The sequence below is a fragment of the Macaca nemestrina genome, chromosome 10, assembly GCF_043159975.1.
Source record: "Macaca nemestrina isolate mMacNem1 chromosome 10, mMacNem.hap1, whole genome shotgun sequence".
In the NCBI taxonomy this organism is placed as follows: domain Eukaryota; kingdom Metazoa; phylum Chordata; class Mammalia; order Primates; family Cercopithecidae; genus Macaca; species Macaca nemestrina.
Genome location: NC_092134.1, coordinates 75,345,638 through 75,362,736, shown reverse-complemented (window position 1 = coordinate 75,362,736; position 17,099 = coordinate 75,345,638). Strand labels below are relative to the sequence as shown.

The 17,099-nt window shown below is 40.2% G+C and overlaps 1 long non-coding RNA gene across 1 annotated transcript; it reads right to left on the bottom strand.

The window, feature by feature from the left end:
- Positions 1–1,057: 1,057 nt before the first annotated feature.
- On the bottom strand, positions 1,058–16,284 carry LOC139356553 (uncharacterized). Its single transcript, XR_011608556.1, has 3 exons — positions 16,185–16,284; positions 15,638–15,756; positions 1,058–2,877 (listed from the first exon to the last, which is right to left on the bottom strand). It is a non-coding gene; the product is annotated as an uncharacterized lncRNA (long non-coding RNA).
- Between the last annotated feature and the right edge of the window lie 815 nt (positions 16,285–17,099).

Here is a 17,099-nt window from a genome sequence, read left to right as displayed (position 1 = left end):
AGTGATGGTGTGTGACTGCCAATGCTAGATGAGCAAAGACATTTCTGCTTCTGTTTTTTTGCTCTCTTGGATTACTCACTCACAACTGATTACAGTCCCTAATCAGTTGACTTTAAATTGGGTGGGCCGACTTAAACAATTGGAAGGGCTTAAAAGAGGGCTTAGGACTTTTTTGAAGTTGAGGGAGAGGGGAGAAAGGGAGAGAGAGGAGATTTCCATTTGTGGATAACAGCTTTGGCCTGTGCCCATGGAGTTCCAACTTGCTTGTTTGCGATCTTCCCTCATTGATGGCCTGTGGACAACAGCTGGGGTTCCAAGCCAGCTTGCTGTTTTAAGTAACTGCTTATTTTGTGCCAGATGTTTTTTCAGGTACTTTGAATGTCTTTTTAAATTTATTATTTTAACAAACCAGTGAAGTGAGTATTCTTCCCATATTCCAGATAAAGACATAGACTCAGAGAAAATTCGTGGCTTATCATTTACACAGCTAGTAACTGTCAGAATCAATTAGAACCCAGGTCAATTTGAAGGTTTTTTCCACTACATCACCCTGTCCCTCACAGTTTAGATATTGAGTAATAAACATTCAATATTAAAACACAGAAGCATAATACTACAGACATTCGAGTAAAAAGAGCATTGTTTCATATAAACATAACTTTTCTCCTTTAAAGGAACCCTCAAATTATTCTTAGGTTTGGTAATTCAACATAATCCTATTTTTGATTCTTTTTTCTTTGTCTTTGTCAAATTGAGTTAATTCAAAAGCCTTGTCTTCGAGCTCTGAAGTTCTTTATTCTGCTTGTTCAATTCTATTGTTGAAACTTTCCAGTGTATTTTGCATTTCTCTGAGTTTTTCATTTCTAGAAGTTGTGATTTTTTAATTTATGATATCTAGTTCTCGGGAGATTTTTTCATTTATATCCTGCATTTTAAAAAATTTCTTTAGGTTGTTTTTCACCTTTCTCTGGTGCCTCCTTGAGTAGCTTAATAATTGACCTTCTGAATTTTTTTTTTTTTTTTTGGCAATTCAGAGATTTCTTCTTGGTTTGGATCCATTACTGTTGAGCTAGTGTGAACTTTTGGGGGTGTTATAGAACTTTGTTATGTCATATTATCAGAATTGTTTTTCTGTTCCTTTTCATTTGGGTAGACTATGTCAGAGGAAAGATCTGGAACTCAAGGGTTGCTCTTCAGATTCTTTTGTCCCATGGGGTGATCCCTTGATGTGGTGCTCTCCCTACTTCCCTAGTTTTGGGGCTTTCTAAGAGCCGGGCTAAAGTAATTGTTATTGCTCTTCTGGGTCTAGCCACCCAGCAGAGCTACCAGGCTCTAGGCTGGTACTGGGGAGTATCTGCAAGGAGTCCTGTGATGTGATCCATCTTCAGGTCTCTCAGGTATGGATACCAACATATGCTCTGGTAGAGGTAGCAGGGGAGTGAAGTGGACTCTCTGAGAATCCTTGCTTATAGTTTTGTTTAGTGCACTGGTTTTCTTAAATGCTGGTTATGCTAGCAGTGAAGTTGTCAAGTGGACAGACTCAAGACTTCTGGTTATCCAGGTGGTTGAACTAGCTGTTGTTTTCTCTTTCCTTGGAGTTCGTTGGCCTTCTCTTTCCTTAGTGTTGAGTTGGTTTCCTAATGACTTGATTTGGTTGGCTTCCAGCCGGGAGGTGGTGCCCTCAAAAGAGCATGAGCTGTGGTAGTATAGTAGGGATTCAAGCTTGCCCTAAGGTTGCCTGGATAAGTATTTGAGTTTCTCAGGTGATGGGCAAGGTCTTAGAGTTCCCTTGAGTTTATGTCTTTTGTTGTCATTTTGTTGTCAGCTACCAGGGTGGGTAGAGAAAGACCATCAGGTAGGGGTAGGGTTAGGTGGGTCTGAACTCAGAGTCTCCTTGGCTGGGGCTTGCTGTGGCCATTGTTGGGAATGGGGGTGGTTCTCAGGCCAATGGAGTTATGTTCCAAGGGGGATTATGGCTGCCCCTGCAGCTTCATATAGGTCTCCAGGAAAGTGGGGGAAGCCAGCAGTGACAGGCCTTACCCAGCTCTCATGCAGCCAGCAAAGCTAATCTCATTCCCGCTGTGCTCTCCCAACAGCCAACAGAGCTGAATTTATATCCAGGCCACCAGTGCATGGGGCTGAGATCTTGACCCAGGCTACAAGCCTCCCCGCTGAGAAAGCAAGCAGGGCTTTCAGTGCCTGCCACTCCCTCTCTGCCATGGCTTCTGTGCTCATATCTGTACTTCCTGTTTGATACCTGGCTTCTGCCCAGGAAAATTCATGCTTTGTCAAAATTATTACAAAGTTCAGCTTAAAGTCTCCCTTTCCCTGTGGCTTTTTGCCTATTTTACTGGCTGCTCTCTTTAGGACCCCTGTGAGATAAAGTTATAAATGGCTTCCCTGGAGACCAGGAGTGCTTACAGAACTCTTCCTACTGCTGCTTTTATTTTATATTTTGCTTGGCTCTCTAAATTAATTTCAGCTCTAGTTAAGGTTCAATCCTTCTCCTGTGATCTGGTTTTCAGGTTCCTCAGGATGTGTGTTCAGAGGTAGACTTTCCCCTCTCACACTTTGGGTACTTGCAGTTTTTTGGTTGTCTCATGGAGTTTGCAGCAGCAAGTTGCTTCTTTCAAAGGGTCTGTGAATTTTTTGATTTTCCTGGTATGTTTCTGCAGCGGTTCTTGTAGCAAAATTTTACAATGTGAGTTTCCACATATTGTTCTGTCTGTTTGAGTGGCAGCTACAACTTAGTCCTGCCTGCTTTCCAGATTTTTTTCTTCTTTCAGTTTCCCAGTCTTTACTCATTTCAGCATTAACTCAGAAGTCCACAGTCCAAAGTTTCATCTGAGTCAAGGTAAGCCCCTTCTACCTATGAGCCTGTAAAATAAAAAAGAAGTTAGTTACTTTCAAGACACAATGGGGTACAGGCATTGGGTAAGTGCTCCCATTCCAAATGCGAGAAATTGGCCCAAACAAAGGGGCTACAGCCCTTAATGCAAGTTCTTCATATAGTTGGGCAGTCATTAAATCTTAAAGCTTCAAAATAATCTCCTTTGACTCCACGTCCCATGTCCGGGGCACACTGATGCAACGGGTGAGCTCCCAAGGCCTTGGGCAGCTCCTCCCATGTGGCTCTGCAGGGTACAGCCCCTTAGCTGATTTCACAGGCTGGTGTTGAGTGCCTGCAGCTTATCTAGGTACATGGTGCAAGCTGTCTGTGGTTCTACGATTTTGAGGTCTGAAGGACAGTGACCCTCTTCTCACAGCACCACTAGACAGTTCCCCAATGGGCTGTCTGTGTGGGGGCTCCAACCCCACATTTCCCCTCTGCACTATCCTATAAAGTTTCTCCACGAGGGCTCTGCCCCTGCAGCAGACTTCTGCCTGGACATCCAGCCATTTCCATATATGCTCTGAAATCCAGGTGGGGGTTCCCAAACTCTTGACTTCTGCATACCCACAGGCCCAACACCACATGGAAGCTGCAAAGGCTTGGGGCTTACACCCTCTGAAGCAGTGGCCTGGGCTGTACCTTGGCACCTTTTAACCATGGCTGGAGCTGGAGCAGCTGGGACACAGGGTACCATGTCTCAAGGCTGCAGAGAGCAGCAGGGCTCTGGGTCTGGCCCATGAACCCATTTTTCCCTGCTTGGCCTCCAAGCCTGTGATAGGAGGGGCTGCCACAATGATCTTTGAAATTCCCTGGACACATTTTTCTCATTGACTTAGCTATTAACATTTGACTCTTTGTTACATATGCAAATTTATGCAGCTGTCTTGAATTTCTTCCCTGAAAATGGGTTTTCTTTTCTGCTACAGGGTCAGGCTACAAATTTTCCAAACTTTTATGCTCTGCTTCTCTCTTAAATATAAGTTCTAATTTCAGACCATCTCTTTCTTCATGTATATGAATGTGCACTTTTAAAAACAGCCATGCTACATCTTGAGTGCTTTGTTGCTTAGGAATTTATTCTGTCAGATACCTTAAATCATTTGTCTCAAGTTCAAAGCTCCACAGATCTCTAGAGCAGGGGCAAAATGCTGTCAGCCTCTTTGCTAAAGCATAGCAAGAGTGACTTTTACTCCAATTTCCAATAAGTTCCTCATCTCTAGATGAGACCACCTCAGCTTGGACTTTATTGTCCATATCCCTATGAGCATTTTTGTCAAAACCATTGAACAAGTCTCTAGAAAGTTCCAAACTTTCCCACATCTTCCTATCTTCTTCTGAGCCCTCCAAACTGTTCAAACCTCTGTCCATTACCCCATTCCAAAGTAATTTCCACTTTTCAGGTATCTTTATAGCAGTGGTTCACGCTGCTGGTACCAGTTTTCTATATTAGTCAATTTTCACACAGCTATAAAAAGAATTACCTGAAACTGGGTAACTTATGAAGGAAAGAGTTCTAATTGACTTACAGTTCCACATAGCTGGGGAGGCCTTAGGAAACTTACAATCATGGCAGAAGGTGAAGGGAAAGCAAGGCACATCTTACATGGTGGGAGGAGAGACAGAGTGAGGGGAGAAGTGCCACACTTTTAAACCATCAGATCTTGTGAGAACTCAGTCAATATCATGAGACCAGCATGGGGGAAATCCACCCCCATGACCCAATCACCTCCCATCAAGTCCTTTCCCTGACATGTGAGGGTTACAATTTGACATGAGATTTGGGTGGGGACACAGAGCCAAACCATATCAGCATGTATGTGTCATTATGTAGTAAGATTTAAATTCCATTGGGTATATACCTAATAATGGGATTGCTAGGTTAAATGGTAGTTCTATTTTAAGTTCTTTGAGAAATCTCCAAACTGCTTTCCACAGTGGTTGAACTAATTTGCATTCCTATCAGCAGTGTATAAGCATTTCCTTTTCTCTGCAACTTTGCCAGCATCTGTTATTTTTTGACTCTTTAATAATAGCCATTTTGACTGGTGTGAGATGGTATCTCATTGTTGTTTTGATTTGCATTTCTCTAATGTTTAGTGATATGCAACATTTTCCAAAATGTTTGTTGGCTGCCCAAATGTCCATCAATGATAGACTGGATTAAGAAAATGTGGCACATATACCCCATGGAATACTATGCAGCCATAAAAAAGGATGAGTTCATGTCCTTTGTAGGGACATGGATGAAGCTGGAAACCATCATTCTGAGCAAACTATCGCAAGGACAGAAAATCAAACACCGCATGTTCTCACTCATAGGTGGGAATTGAACAATGAGAACACTTGGATGCAGGTTGGGGAACATCACACACTGGGACCTGTTGTGGGGTGGGGGAAGGGGGAGGGGTAGCACTAGGAGAAACACCTAATGTAAATGACGAGTTAATGGATGCAGCACACCATCATGGCACATGTATACATATGTAACAAACCTGCACGTTGTGCACATGTACCCTAGGACTTAAAGTATAATAAAAAAAAAAGTTTGTTGGCTGCTTGTATGTCTTCTTTTGAGATGTTTCTGTTCATGTCCTTTGTCCACTTTTTAATGGGGTTGTTTTTTGTTTGTTGAATTGCTCCTTATAGATTCTGGATATTAAAACTTTGTCAGATGCAAAGTTTGCAAATATTTTCTTCCATTCTGTAGGTTGTCTGTTTACTCTGTTGATAATTTCTTTTGCTGTGCAGAAGGTTTATTAGGACTCACTTGTCAATATTTTTTTAGTTGCAATTGCTTTTGGTGTCTTTGTTATGGAACCTTTGCTGGGGCCTGTGTCCACAGTGATATTTCCTAGGATTTCCTCTAGGATTTTTATAACTTATAGGCTTTACATTAAAGTCTTTACTCCACCTTGAGTTGATTTTTTTTTATATGGCAAAAGGAAGGGAGCTAGTTTCAATCTTCTGCATATGGCTAGCCAGTTGTCTTAGCACCATTTATTGAGTAGGGAATCTTTTCCCCATTGCTTGTTGTTGTTGACTTTGTCAATTATCAGATGGTTGAAAGTCAATGATCAGATGGTTGTAGGTGTGTGGCTTTATTTCTGGGTTCTCTAACCTGTTCCATTGTTCCATGTGTCTGTTTTTGTACCAATACCATGCTGTTTTGATTACTGTAGCCTTGTAGTATAGTTTGAAATTGGGTAGTATAATACCTTTGACTTTATTCTTTTTACTTAGCTTTGCTTTGGCTATTCAGGCTCTTTTTTGGTTCTATATACATTTTAGAATAGCTTTTTTCTGACTCTGTGAAAAATGTCCATTGGTAGTTTGATAGGAATAGCATTGAATCTGTAAATTGTTTTGAGCAATATGGTTATATATTCTTCCTATACATGAGCATGAAATGTTTTCCCATTTGTTTGTGGCATCTCCAATTTCTTCCAGTAGTGTTTTGTAATTCTCATTGTAGAGATCTGTCGCTTCTCTCATTATCTGCATTCCTAGGTATTTTATTTTTTTTTGTGGCTATTGTGAATTGGATTACATTCTTGTTTGACTCTCAGCTTAGAAATTGTTGGTGTATGGAAATGCTACTGATTTTTGTACATTGATCTTTTATCCTGAAACTTTGATGAAGTTGTTTATCAGATTTAGGAGCCTTTGGGCAGAGACTATGGAGTTTTCTAGGTATAGATACATATCATCTGTGAAGAGAGATAGTTTGACTTCCTGTCTTCCTATTTAGATGCCTTTTATTTCTTTCTCTTGCCTGATTGCTCTGGATAGGACTTTCAGAACTGTGTTGAATAAGAATGGTGGGAGTGGGCATCCTTATCTGTTCCACATCTCAAGGGGAATGCTTCTAGCTTTTGCCTGTTCAGTATGATGTTGACTGTGGGTTTGTCATAGATGGTCTTTATTATTTTGAGGTATATTCCTTTGATGTCTAATTTGTTGACAGTTTTTATCTTGAAGGGATGTTGAATTTTATTGAAGGCCTTTCCTGTGTCTATTGAGATGATTGTGTGGTTTATGTTTTTAGTTGTATTTAGGTGATGAATTACAATTATTGATTTGCATATGTTGAACCAACCTTGCATCCCAGGGATAAAGCCTACTTGATCATGGTGGATTATCTTTTTAATGAGATGCTGGATTTGGTTTGGTGGTATTTTGTTGATGATTTTTGCATCTATATTCATCGGGGTGTTGGCCTAAAGTGTTTTAAAATTTTTTTGTCTCTGCCAGGTTTCAGTATCAGAATGATTCTGGCCTCATAGAATGAGTTATGGAGGAGTCCCTCCTCCTAATTTTTTTTTTTTGGAACAGTTTTAGTAGGATTGATACAGTTCTTCTTTATATGCCTGGTAGAGTTTGGTTGTGAATCTGTCTTGTCCAGGGCTTTTACTGAATGGTAGGCTTTTTATTACTGATTCAGTTTTGAAACTAATTATTGGTATGTTCAGGGTATTAATTTATTCCTGGTTCAATCTTGGGAGGTTGTATGTTTCCAGGAATTTATCCACTTCTAGGTTTCCTAGTTTGTGTGCATAGAGGTGTTTGTAATAGTCTCTGAGGGTTTCTTGTATTTCTGTGGGCTTGGTAGTAATGTACTCTTTGTCATTTCTGATTCTGTTTATTTGGATATTCCTTTTTTTATTAGTTTAGCTAGCAGTCTATCTATCTTATTTATTCTTTAGAAGAACCACTTTTGGTTTTGTTGATCTTTTGTATGGTTTTTCACATCTCTGTTTTGTTCAGTTCAGGTCTGATTTCAGTTATTTCCTGACTTCTGCTAGTTTTGGGGTTGGTTTGCCCGTTGCTTATTTTTAAAGTTCCTCTAGTTGTGATGTTAGGTTGTAAATTTGAGATCTTTCTAACTTTTTGATGTGGGCATTTAGCACCACACACTTTCCTCTTAACACTGCTTTAAGTGTTCCAGGGATTCTGGTATGCTGTATCCTTGTTTATATTAATTTCAAAGAATTTCATGATTTTTGCCTGAATTTCATTCTTTACCCAAAAGTCATTCAGAACCAGATTGTTTAATTTCCATGTAATTGTATGGTTTTGAGAAATCTTCCTGGTATTGATTCTATTTTTACTGTGCTGTGCTCCAAGAGTGTGGTTGGTGTGATTTTGGTTTTCAAAAAGTTGTTGAGAATTGCTTTATGGCTGGGCATGTGGTCAGTTTTAGAATATGTACCATGTTTAGATGAAAAGAATGTATATTCTTTTACTGTTGGGTTGAGTGTTCCATAATCTGTTAGGTTCATTTGGTCAAGTGTCAAGTTTAGGTACCAAATATCTTTGTTAGCTTTCTGCCTCGATGATCCACCTAATACTGCCAGTGGGTTGTTGAAGTCTCCTGCTATTATTGTGTGGTTATCTAAATGTCTTCAAATCTCTTCTAAGAACTTGTTTTATGAATCTGGGTGCTCCAGTATTGGCTGCATATATATTTAGGACAGTTAAGTCTTCTTGTTGAATTGAACTCTTTACCATTATGTAATGCCCTTCTTTGTTCCTTTGGATTGTCATTAAAATCTGTTTTGTCTGAAATAAGAATAGCAACTCCTGTTATTTTGTATTTCCATTTGTTTGAGAAATTTTACTCCACCCATTTACTTTGAGCCTATGGGTGTCATTGCGTGTGAGATGAGTCTCTTGACAACATACATTTGGGTCCTACTTCTTTATCCAACATATCACTCTGTGCATTTTAAGTGGGGTGATTAGCCCATTTATGTTCAAGGTTAATATTGATATGTGTGGATTTTATCCTGTCATCATGTGGTTATGTACTTAAGCATATTTTTATGGTGGCTGGTAATGGTCTTTCCTGTCGATGTTTGACATGACCTTAAGGATCTCTTGTAAGACAGGTTTGGTGGTAATGAATTCTCTTAGCATTTGCTTGTCTGTAAAGGATTTTATTTCTCCTTTACTTATGAAGCTTAGTTTGATTGGATATAAAATTCTTGGTTGGAATTTTTTTTTTCTCTTAGACTGCTGAAAATAGGCCCTCAGTCTCTTCTGGTTTGTAGGGTTCTGCTGAAAGGTCTGCTATTACCCTGATGGAGTTCCCTTTGTAGGTGAAAGCCTCTTCCCTCTGGCTGGCTTTACTAGTTTTTCTTTTGCATCGACCCTGGAGAATTGATGACTATGTCTCCTGGAGATGGTAATCTTATATAGTATCTCATAGGGGTTTTCAAAATTTCCTGAGTTTGAATGTTGACTTCTGTAGCAAGGATGGTGACATTTTCATGGGCAGTATTCTCAAATATGTTTTCCAAGTTGCTTGTTCACTCTTTCTCTCTTTTTGGGATGCCAGTGAGTTGTAGGTTTGATCTGTTTATCTAATTCCGCATTTCTCAGAGATTTTGTTCATTTTTAAAACTTCTTTGTTCATTATTTTTGTCTGACTGAATTTATTTGAAGAACTTGTCTTTGAGCTCTGAGATTCTTTCCTCAGCTTGGTGTATTCTGCTGTTAATACTTCTGATTATATTATAAAATTATTGTAATAAGTTTTTCAGCTCTATCAGATCAGTTTGGTTCTTTCTTAAAATGGCTGTTCAATCTTTCAGCTCTTGAATCATTTTACTGGATTCCTTATATTCCTTGGATTGGGTTTCATCTTTCTCCTGAATCTCAGTGGTCTTAATTGCTGTCCAGATTCTGAATTTTGTGTCTGTCATTTCAGCCATTTGAGTCTGGTTAAGAACCATTACTGGGGAGCTAGTGAAGTCAATTGGAGGTAAGAAGACACTCTAGTTTTCTAGCTTTTAGAGTTTCAGAGTTTTGTGCCTTTTTAAAAAAACTATATGTTTGGGCTGATGTTTCTTTAATCTTTAAAGTTGCTGTTTTTTTTGGATGGAGCTTTTTGCTTTCATATTCTTTGAGGCACTTGAGGGTTTGATGGTAATATAAGTTGGGTTTAGCTGACTGGCTTTGTTTTCTGGATGATTTCAGGGGGCCAAGGCTCAGCTCAGCATTCTTGTACTATGTACTGTGACCCTGGGGGTCTGGGGACTAGGTCCATGGCTTTGTTCTCTGTCCCCTTGAGGTTAATCACCTACAGCACTGCAGGGGCTGAGATATTCCTGGTCTTCTGGTAACAACACTCTGATTGGGAAAGGTGCTGGCAAAAGTACTTTGTCAGGGCAGTGACAGCAGAGCCTGCGCTTACATACACATGCCAGCAGTAGCAGGGTGGTTGTGTGGTAGGGTCTGCACCTGTGCACTAGTGGCAGTGGTGTGGTGGGGTCCCCATGTACATGTCAGTAGCAGTAGGACGATGGGGTTCACGTGTGCACATGTGTACCATCAAAGCAGTGGGGGGAGGCTGAGAGTGAGTGCATGTTGGCAAAGTGGTGGTGGTGGGGGTGGCTGTGGATGTGTGTGTGCTGGTGGGAGCCCATCTGCAGAAGCTCTCTAATGGTTAGACAAGATCTGCCTGCAAAAGAGTTATAGCAGTGACCACTGGGAAGCACCTTGGTTGGGCATCTTGAGGCTGCACTATTAGTGGGTGCAGCCAGGCAGGGCCCCTGGCAGAAGCCAGCAGATAGAGGGGTGCTTAGATCAGACTGGCCCCATCTCATGGGCAAGATAGCTCTGTACTGTAGGTCAAATCCACGTAGAAAAGCCTGGTGAGCCTTGGGGATACGTGTCCCTGGCTGTGCTCCACTGCAACCATTCCCACGCCAAACTCTCTGGGCTCCATGCAGGCTCGAGTTCTGTTCCTGCCAACTCTCCAGGAAGCTCTTCCTGCCAGCTCAAATGTCCATGGAGGTCATAGGGTCTCCTGCAGCTAGGCTTCTGCAAGTTTGTGGCTAGACTGGGCCACTCCACACCTATTTTACTCACCCTTTCCCCAGGAGCCACTCAGGGCCAGGAATGAATCCTGGTGCTTGGCAACCCTTTGCAAGGTTCCCGGCTTTCTCATGCTTTAGCCCAGGGTTTGCATCCTCCCTCTGTTCACTCTCAATGCCTACCTTCTGAAGATCAGTTCAAAGTGTGATGTTCTTGCTGGTCTGGTCTCACTGGGAGAAGTTCTTAGTGGCTCTGTCTAGTCAAGCCATCTTGACCCACATGTCAGTAAATGCTTTCACTTGCATCTCTCATAATTTCTTTTTTTTAAAACTTAACCATTATGCCATTATCACACCTAGAAAAATGAATAATAATTTCTTGGTATTGTCTGATACCCAGTCCATGTTCAAATTGTCCCTATGTCTTTTCAGTTGGTTCATTTCAAACAGGATCTAAAGAAGGACCAAAATCACATTTGTTTATTACGTCTCTTAAATTTCTTTTAATCAATAAGTTTCTCCTTTTCTTTTCTTTATAGTGTTTATATGTATTTTAATATTTTATAGCACTGACGTGTTTCAATCCACTGCAGTTATTGTTCTTTTTGATTTTCTTCAAGGTTAATACAAGTCCCCTCAAGTTGGTTCATTTGCCTTTGACATGAACTCATGGGTGATTGAAAGCTTCCTCTCAAAAGGATGTCCCAGACCCATCTTGCTGCATTTTCCTCTTTAGATTCAGAATAAGTCATTTATTTAAGGAGCCCTTTTCTTTTTAGTGGAAAATGGTATATAGATGACACAACCTATGCTAGGAGTGTTCACTGCAATTATAATGCATTTCAAAGTTTATTTTACAGCCTGCTCAATAAGGTAGCAAATAAAAATAGCTGGATGCTCCATCTGTAATTCAGTCCAGTCTGACATATTGTAATACATGTTATATGAATAGGGACCATTGGGTGGAGTTTCTGCAGTGACAGGAGATCTTTAAGATGGGTTACCACTATGTTACATTGTAGACAGAATTAATAGAAGTCAGATTCTAGTCATGGCCAAATCTAGGCAAAATTGAAGTAGACATTATTCTTATGTCTTTTCTCAGTTTCCTTATCTATGCCCTTCCCCCTTTCCTGAGTCTTCAACTCTGCTTCCTTAGGGTTTGCAGATGCTAATTTATTTCTTCTCACTTAGGAAAAAAGCTCCTTCACATTTATATTGTTACTGATGACCATCCAAAGGAAAGAGTATGTTGTAGGGGAAAAGAGCAAGAGTTTTTTAGGCAAATGAAACAGGGTTTCAATCCTGGCTCTGCTTGCTGCATTTTATAAAAAGTATGCCTGGAAATGCCTGGATTGAGATCGCCGAATCCCAAATAATGTGTCACTAATGGAGAACTTTCAGGCATTGGGAAGGAAGATATTTCTGGGTTGAGGACACCTTTAACATGTCTCTCAAATTCTACATTTAATCATTTAATTTCTTGTTTGGTAAGAAAATAAGAACTCTTTACGATGTTTTATCACGTTAAAGAAAACATATTTGTAGGTGTTGAAAACAAAACAAACCTTTAAAAATCTCTCCTCATGTTGACAGGCATTAGTACATTTTTGTAGAAAGACTTTCAGAAGATGGAAAACCATACATCCTGTACATCCAGGAGTTAAAGCAGACAGGACAGACTTTTTTTTGGCACTGGAGTAAATATGTCAAGTATGGTCATATTTGCATATGCTGTATTTTAAAATCATGTTTAAAAATGTCTCTTATATTCTGAATCTGGCAAGTGGAAGGCAAGGAGGTCACCTGTACAGCTGGTGCAGGTAATAGAATTCCCATCAGGCACATTTTGAAGCTCCAAAGTAATGTGACAAATAGAACACTCCATCTGTTGGGAGCCCATTGAGATGAGCACCAGCTCCACAGACACTTTTATATGGGTAGCGTATTTTGAGGGCGACCATTTATATTAAGTATCTTTAATTTCATTTACTTTCTGTGTAATTATTCTAGAAGTAGTCACAAATATGACCTGTTCAAGAGTACATGTGCTGGCAAGAATATATAATATTTCTGTCTTAATGGTACTACATGAAGAAAAGTAATGGAAACGTATTTCAACACAAGACACTTTATAAATCATGTGTTATTAAAGACTGTTTAATCAAAGCTTGGTGGCAGTTTACTCATAATATTCAAAATGACCATGAACAACTACGTGAAGAATATTAAGATAAGAAAATATAATAAACATTTTCTAAAACATGCTGTCATTTTAAACACTTTGGGTCATTAAAGAAAAAACATAGGTAATTAAACAGAAAAAATCTTTTTAGTGAATTATTAAATGTAATACCTAACTGGATCTAGGTTTTCTCAGAAGAAGGGGCAAGCAAGAAAGTTTTATCTGAATGTAGGTGTTAGGATAGGTGAGATTACTGCAACTCCTACTAATAATTAACCCTTAGCTTCAATATTTGTATTGAACTCTGGTAGCCCTCATTTGGGAGCAGCAGTACTCAATCAAGGTATGTCCTTTGTGAGGTGCATCACAAGTAATTTATTATTAATAACAGTTACCAAATTTTAAAATGAATTACTTGTTAGAAATTATAGCAAATTCAAAGTGATCTGCATGATGAGGTCATCCAAGGACATGGGTCTCTTTGGCACTTCTGTGAGCCTTCAAAGATGTGAGTGAATTGGAGAAGGGAAAATTGTTGTACACAACCTGCAGCATATTACATCTGTACCAAAGCCCTTAATCTTGGTGCTACACATGAATGCCATTCATCATGTATGTTGCAGTGGGTATAACAAGATTGGGAGCTGCCAAATACCTGATACGCAAAGGTTGATTATGGTGCTAGAGATCCCTCAGGGGTGGCCTGATAACCCCCCTGCTTCTTGCTTAGCTCTTCATAATAAGGGATGATGCTTAATGTTTCCAGAGGCCAATGTTTCTGTTATTGTCTTTTAATTAAATGCCCTTCTACAACACTTGTGTGAAGAATGCTCACAAAGGAGAGCTCCTGCTTGGCCAGGAATGTATATTTTCCTGGATTATGGAGTTGGGGTCCAATAAAAGCAAAATATAACATCCTTAGATAAAAGTAAGAAATAAAGCAGTGAGAAGCAATAATGGGCTCTTTACTGAGATCTTTTTATGATTGATAATGTTACATATTGTTAAGTGCTTTAAATATACATTAATTGTTTCAACACTCCTCTGAAATAGGTATTATTATCTCCATTTTACTGATGGGGTATCTGAGCCTCAGGGAGGTTAAAAACCTTGGTCAGGATCTCAGCCAGTGAGTGACAGAACCAGGTCGAAACCCATGACTTTGTGACAGTAATGGCCATAGTCATGTCTGTTATGCTGTATTGCAAGTAAGAGAAGTTCCCACACTCCATGAATGTACCAGTTCAAAAGATGTAACAAAAATTGTCATTCTGTAATAACATTGACTTACACTTAAAAAAAAACCTATTATGGATTTCAAAACTTTTCAAAGTTCTGGAAGAAAGACAGTCAGGAATTTTACAAATTATTGGTTTATAGATGATAAATACAAATATTTTGTTATTGCTATTGTAAATGGGATCATTTTCTTAATTTCTTTTTCAGATAGTTTGTTGTTAGCGTATAGAAATGCCACTGCTTTTTATATATTGATTTTGTATCCTGCAGCTTTACTTTGAATTTATCATTTGCAACAGTTTTTTTGGTGGAGTCTTTGGTTTCTATGTATAAAATTATGCCATCAGCAAACAGAGACAATTTTACTTCTCCCTTTCTTATTAGGATGTCTTTTTTTAATCTTGCCTAATTGCTCTGGCTTGGACTTCCAGTACTATGTTGAAAGAAGTGGTCAGAAAGAGCATCCTTATCTTGTTCCTGATCTTAAAGGAAAAATTATCAACTTTTTTTTTTTTTTTTGAGACAGTGTCTCACTCTGTCACCCAGCTGAGTGCAATCTCAGCTCACTGCAACCTCCACCTCCCAGGTGCAAGCAATTTTCTGCCTCAGCCTCCCAAGTAGCTGGGATTATAGGCACCCACCACCATGCCTGGCTAACTTTTGTATTTTTAGTAGAGACAGGGTTTCACCATCTTGGCCAGGCTGGTCTGGAACTCCTGACCTCATCATTCACCAGCCTCGGCCTCCCAAAGAACTGGAATTACAGAGCTACCAACTTTTTACCATTGAGCATGATGTTTGCTGTGGGTTTGTCATGTGTGGCTTTTATTGTTTTGAGATACATTACTTCCATATCGAAACCATTGAGAGTTTTATCATGAAACGATGTTGAATTTTGTGCAATAATTTTTCTGTATCTGTTGAAATGATCATGTGTTGAAATGATCTGTGTCTGTTGAAATGAACAACTATAAACCAATATTTGTAAAATATTTGTAAAATATTGGTTTATAGTTGTTGTTGTTGTTTAGCTGTGCCCTGTGCCCAGAGGTGGAGTCTACAGAGACAGGCAGGTCTCCTTGAGCTGCTGTGAGCTCCACCCAGTTCGAGCTTCCCAGCGGCTTTGTTTACCTACTTAAGCCTCAGCAATGGCGGGCGCCCCTCCCCCAGCCTCGCTGCTGCCTTGCCCTTAGATCGCAGACTGCTGTGCTAGCAATGAGGGAGGCTCTGTGGGCGTGGGACCCTCCCGGCCAGGTGTGGGATATAATCTCCTGATGTGCCCGTTTGCTAAGACCCTTGGTAAAGTGCAGTATTGGGGTGGGAGTTACCCAATTTTCCAGGTGTTGTGTGTCTCAGTTCCTCTGGCTAGGAAAAGGGATTCCCTTCCCCCTTGTGCTTCCCAGGTGAGGTGATGCCTCGCCCTGCTTCAGCTCTCACTGGTCGGGCTGCAGCATCTGACCAGCACCGATTGTCTGGCACTCCCTAGTGATATGAACCCAGTACGTCAGTTGAAAATGCAGAAATCACTTGTCTTCTGTGTTGCTCGCACTGGGAGCTGGAGACTGGAGCTGTTCCTATTTGGCCATCTTGCTCCGCCCCCTCCTCAGGTTATTTCTTTGCTCCTGCATATGAGATATGCTGTTAGAAGCAGCCTGGCTACATCTTGAATGCTTTGTGGCTTAGAAATTTCTTCCACCAGATATCCTATCTTAGGAGTGATATTATCACTCTCAAGTGCCTCGTTACCATCTGGAACCTCCTTAGCCTGGACTTCACTGTTCATGTCACTAATCAGCATTTTGGTCACAATTATTCAAGTCTTCAGAAAGTTCCAAACTTTCCCTCATCTTCCTGTCTTCTTCTGAGCCCTCCAAACTGTTCCAGCCTCTGCCTGCTAGCCAGTTCCAAACTACTTTTACATTTTCATGTATCTTTATAGCAATACCCCACTTATCAGCACCAATTTTCTGTATTAGTCCATTCTTGCACTGCTATAAAGAAATATCTGAGACTGGGTAATTTATAAAGAAAAGAGGTTTAATTGGCTCACAGTTATGCAGGCTGTACAGGAAGCATGATTCTGGCATCTACTCAGCTTCTGGGGAGGCACCAGGAAACTTACAATCATAGCAGATGAAGAGGGAGCCCACACTTCACATGGCCTGAGCAGGAGGAAGAGAGAGAGTGCAGAGGTACCACATACTTTTAAACAACCAGATCTCACAATAACTCACTATTGTGATGACAGCACTTGGTAGGGGAGGGGAGGCATGATATTAAACCATGAGAAACAGCCCACTTATCTAATCTCCTCCCACCAAGTCTCACCTCCAGCACTGGGAATTACATTTCAACTTGAGATTTTGGTGGGGATCCAGATCCAAACCATGTCACACATTATGATTCGGATGTGCAAACAAAAAAAATGAACTCACATTACTTTCTAGAACTGATATAATCTCACTCTAGAGCCCAGTTTCCAGTGATGGTGAAAGATTCCTGTTTAGGATTTCCCTAAAGTCCTCTAATTATTTATACTGGCCATGCCCACTGTGGATTCTCAACCACTATGGGAAAAGGTGGAGCAAAGGCTTCAGACCAGGTCCTTTGCTCTTCTCTTCCTCTCCAACTATCTGCTCCCCATCTTTCCTGCTGGAGGGGACAGTGCTGCTTGATAGCCAGCCTACTGTGTGCCTTATAATAACAGCTCTAACTTTGGCCTTCTCAAACTAGATTCCTGTGATTTCAAAGGAAGCTTTTGGAATTTAGGAAGCATGTTCTTTTCAATAAAGCCTAGCTTTCAGTAACTGCCTTGCTGTAAACTTAATAAATCTAGTGTAAATGGTATACACTGAACAATCACAAATTGGCTATGTGAAATCATAAAACTCCCTTTGCTTTTATAACTCCAGACACTTTTACTTGACAAGCTTCTGCTTCCACTTGAGAGCAGGAAAACTAACTT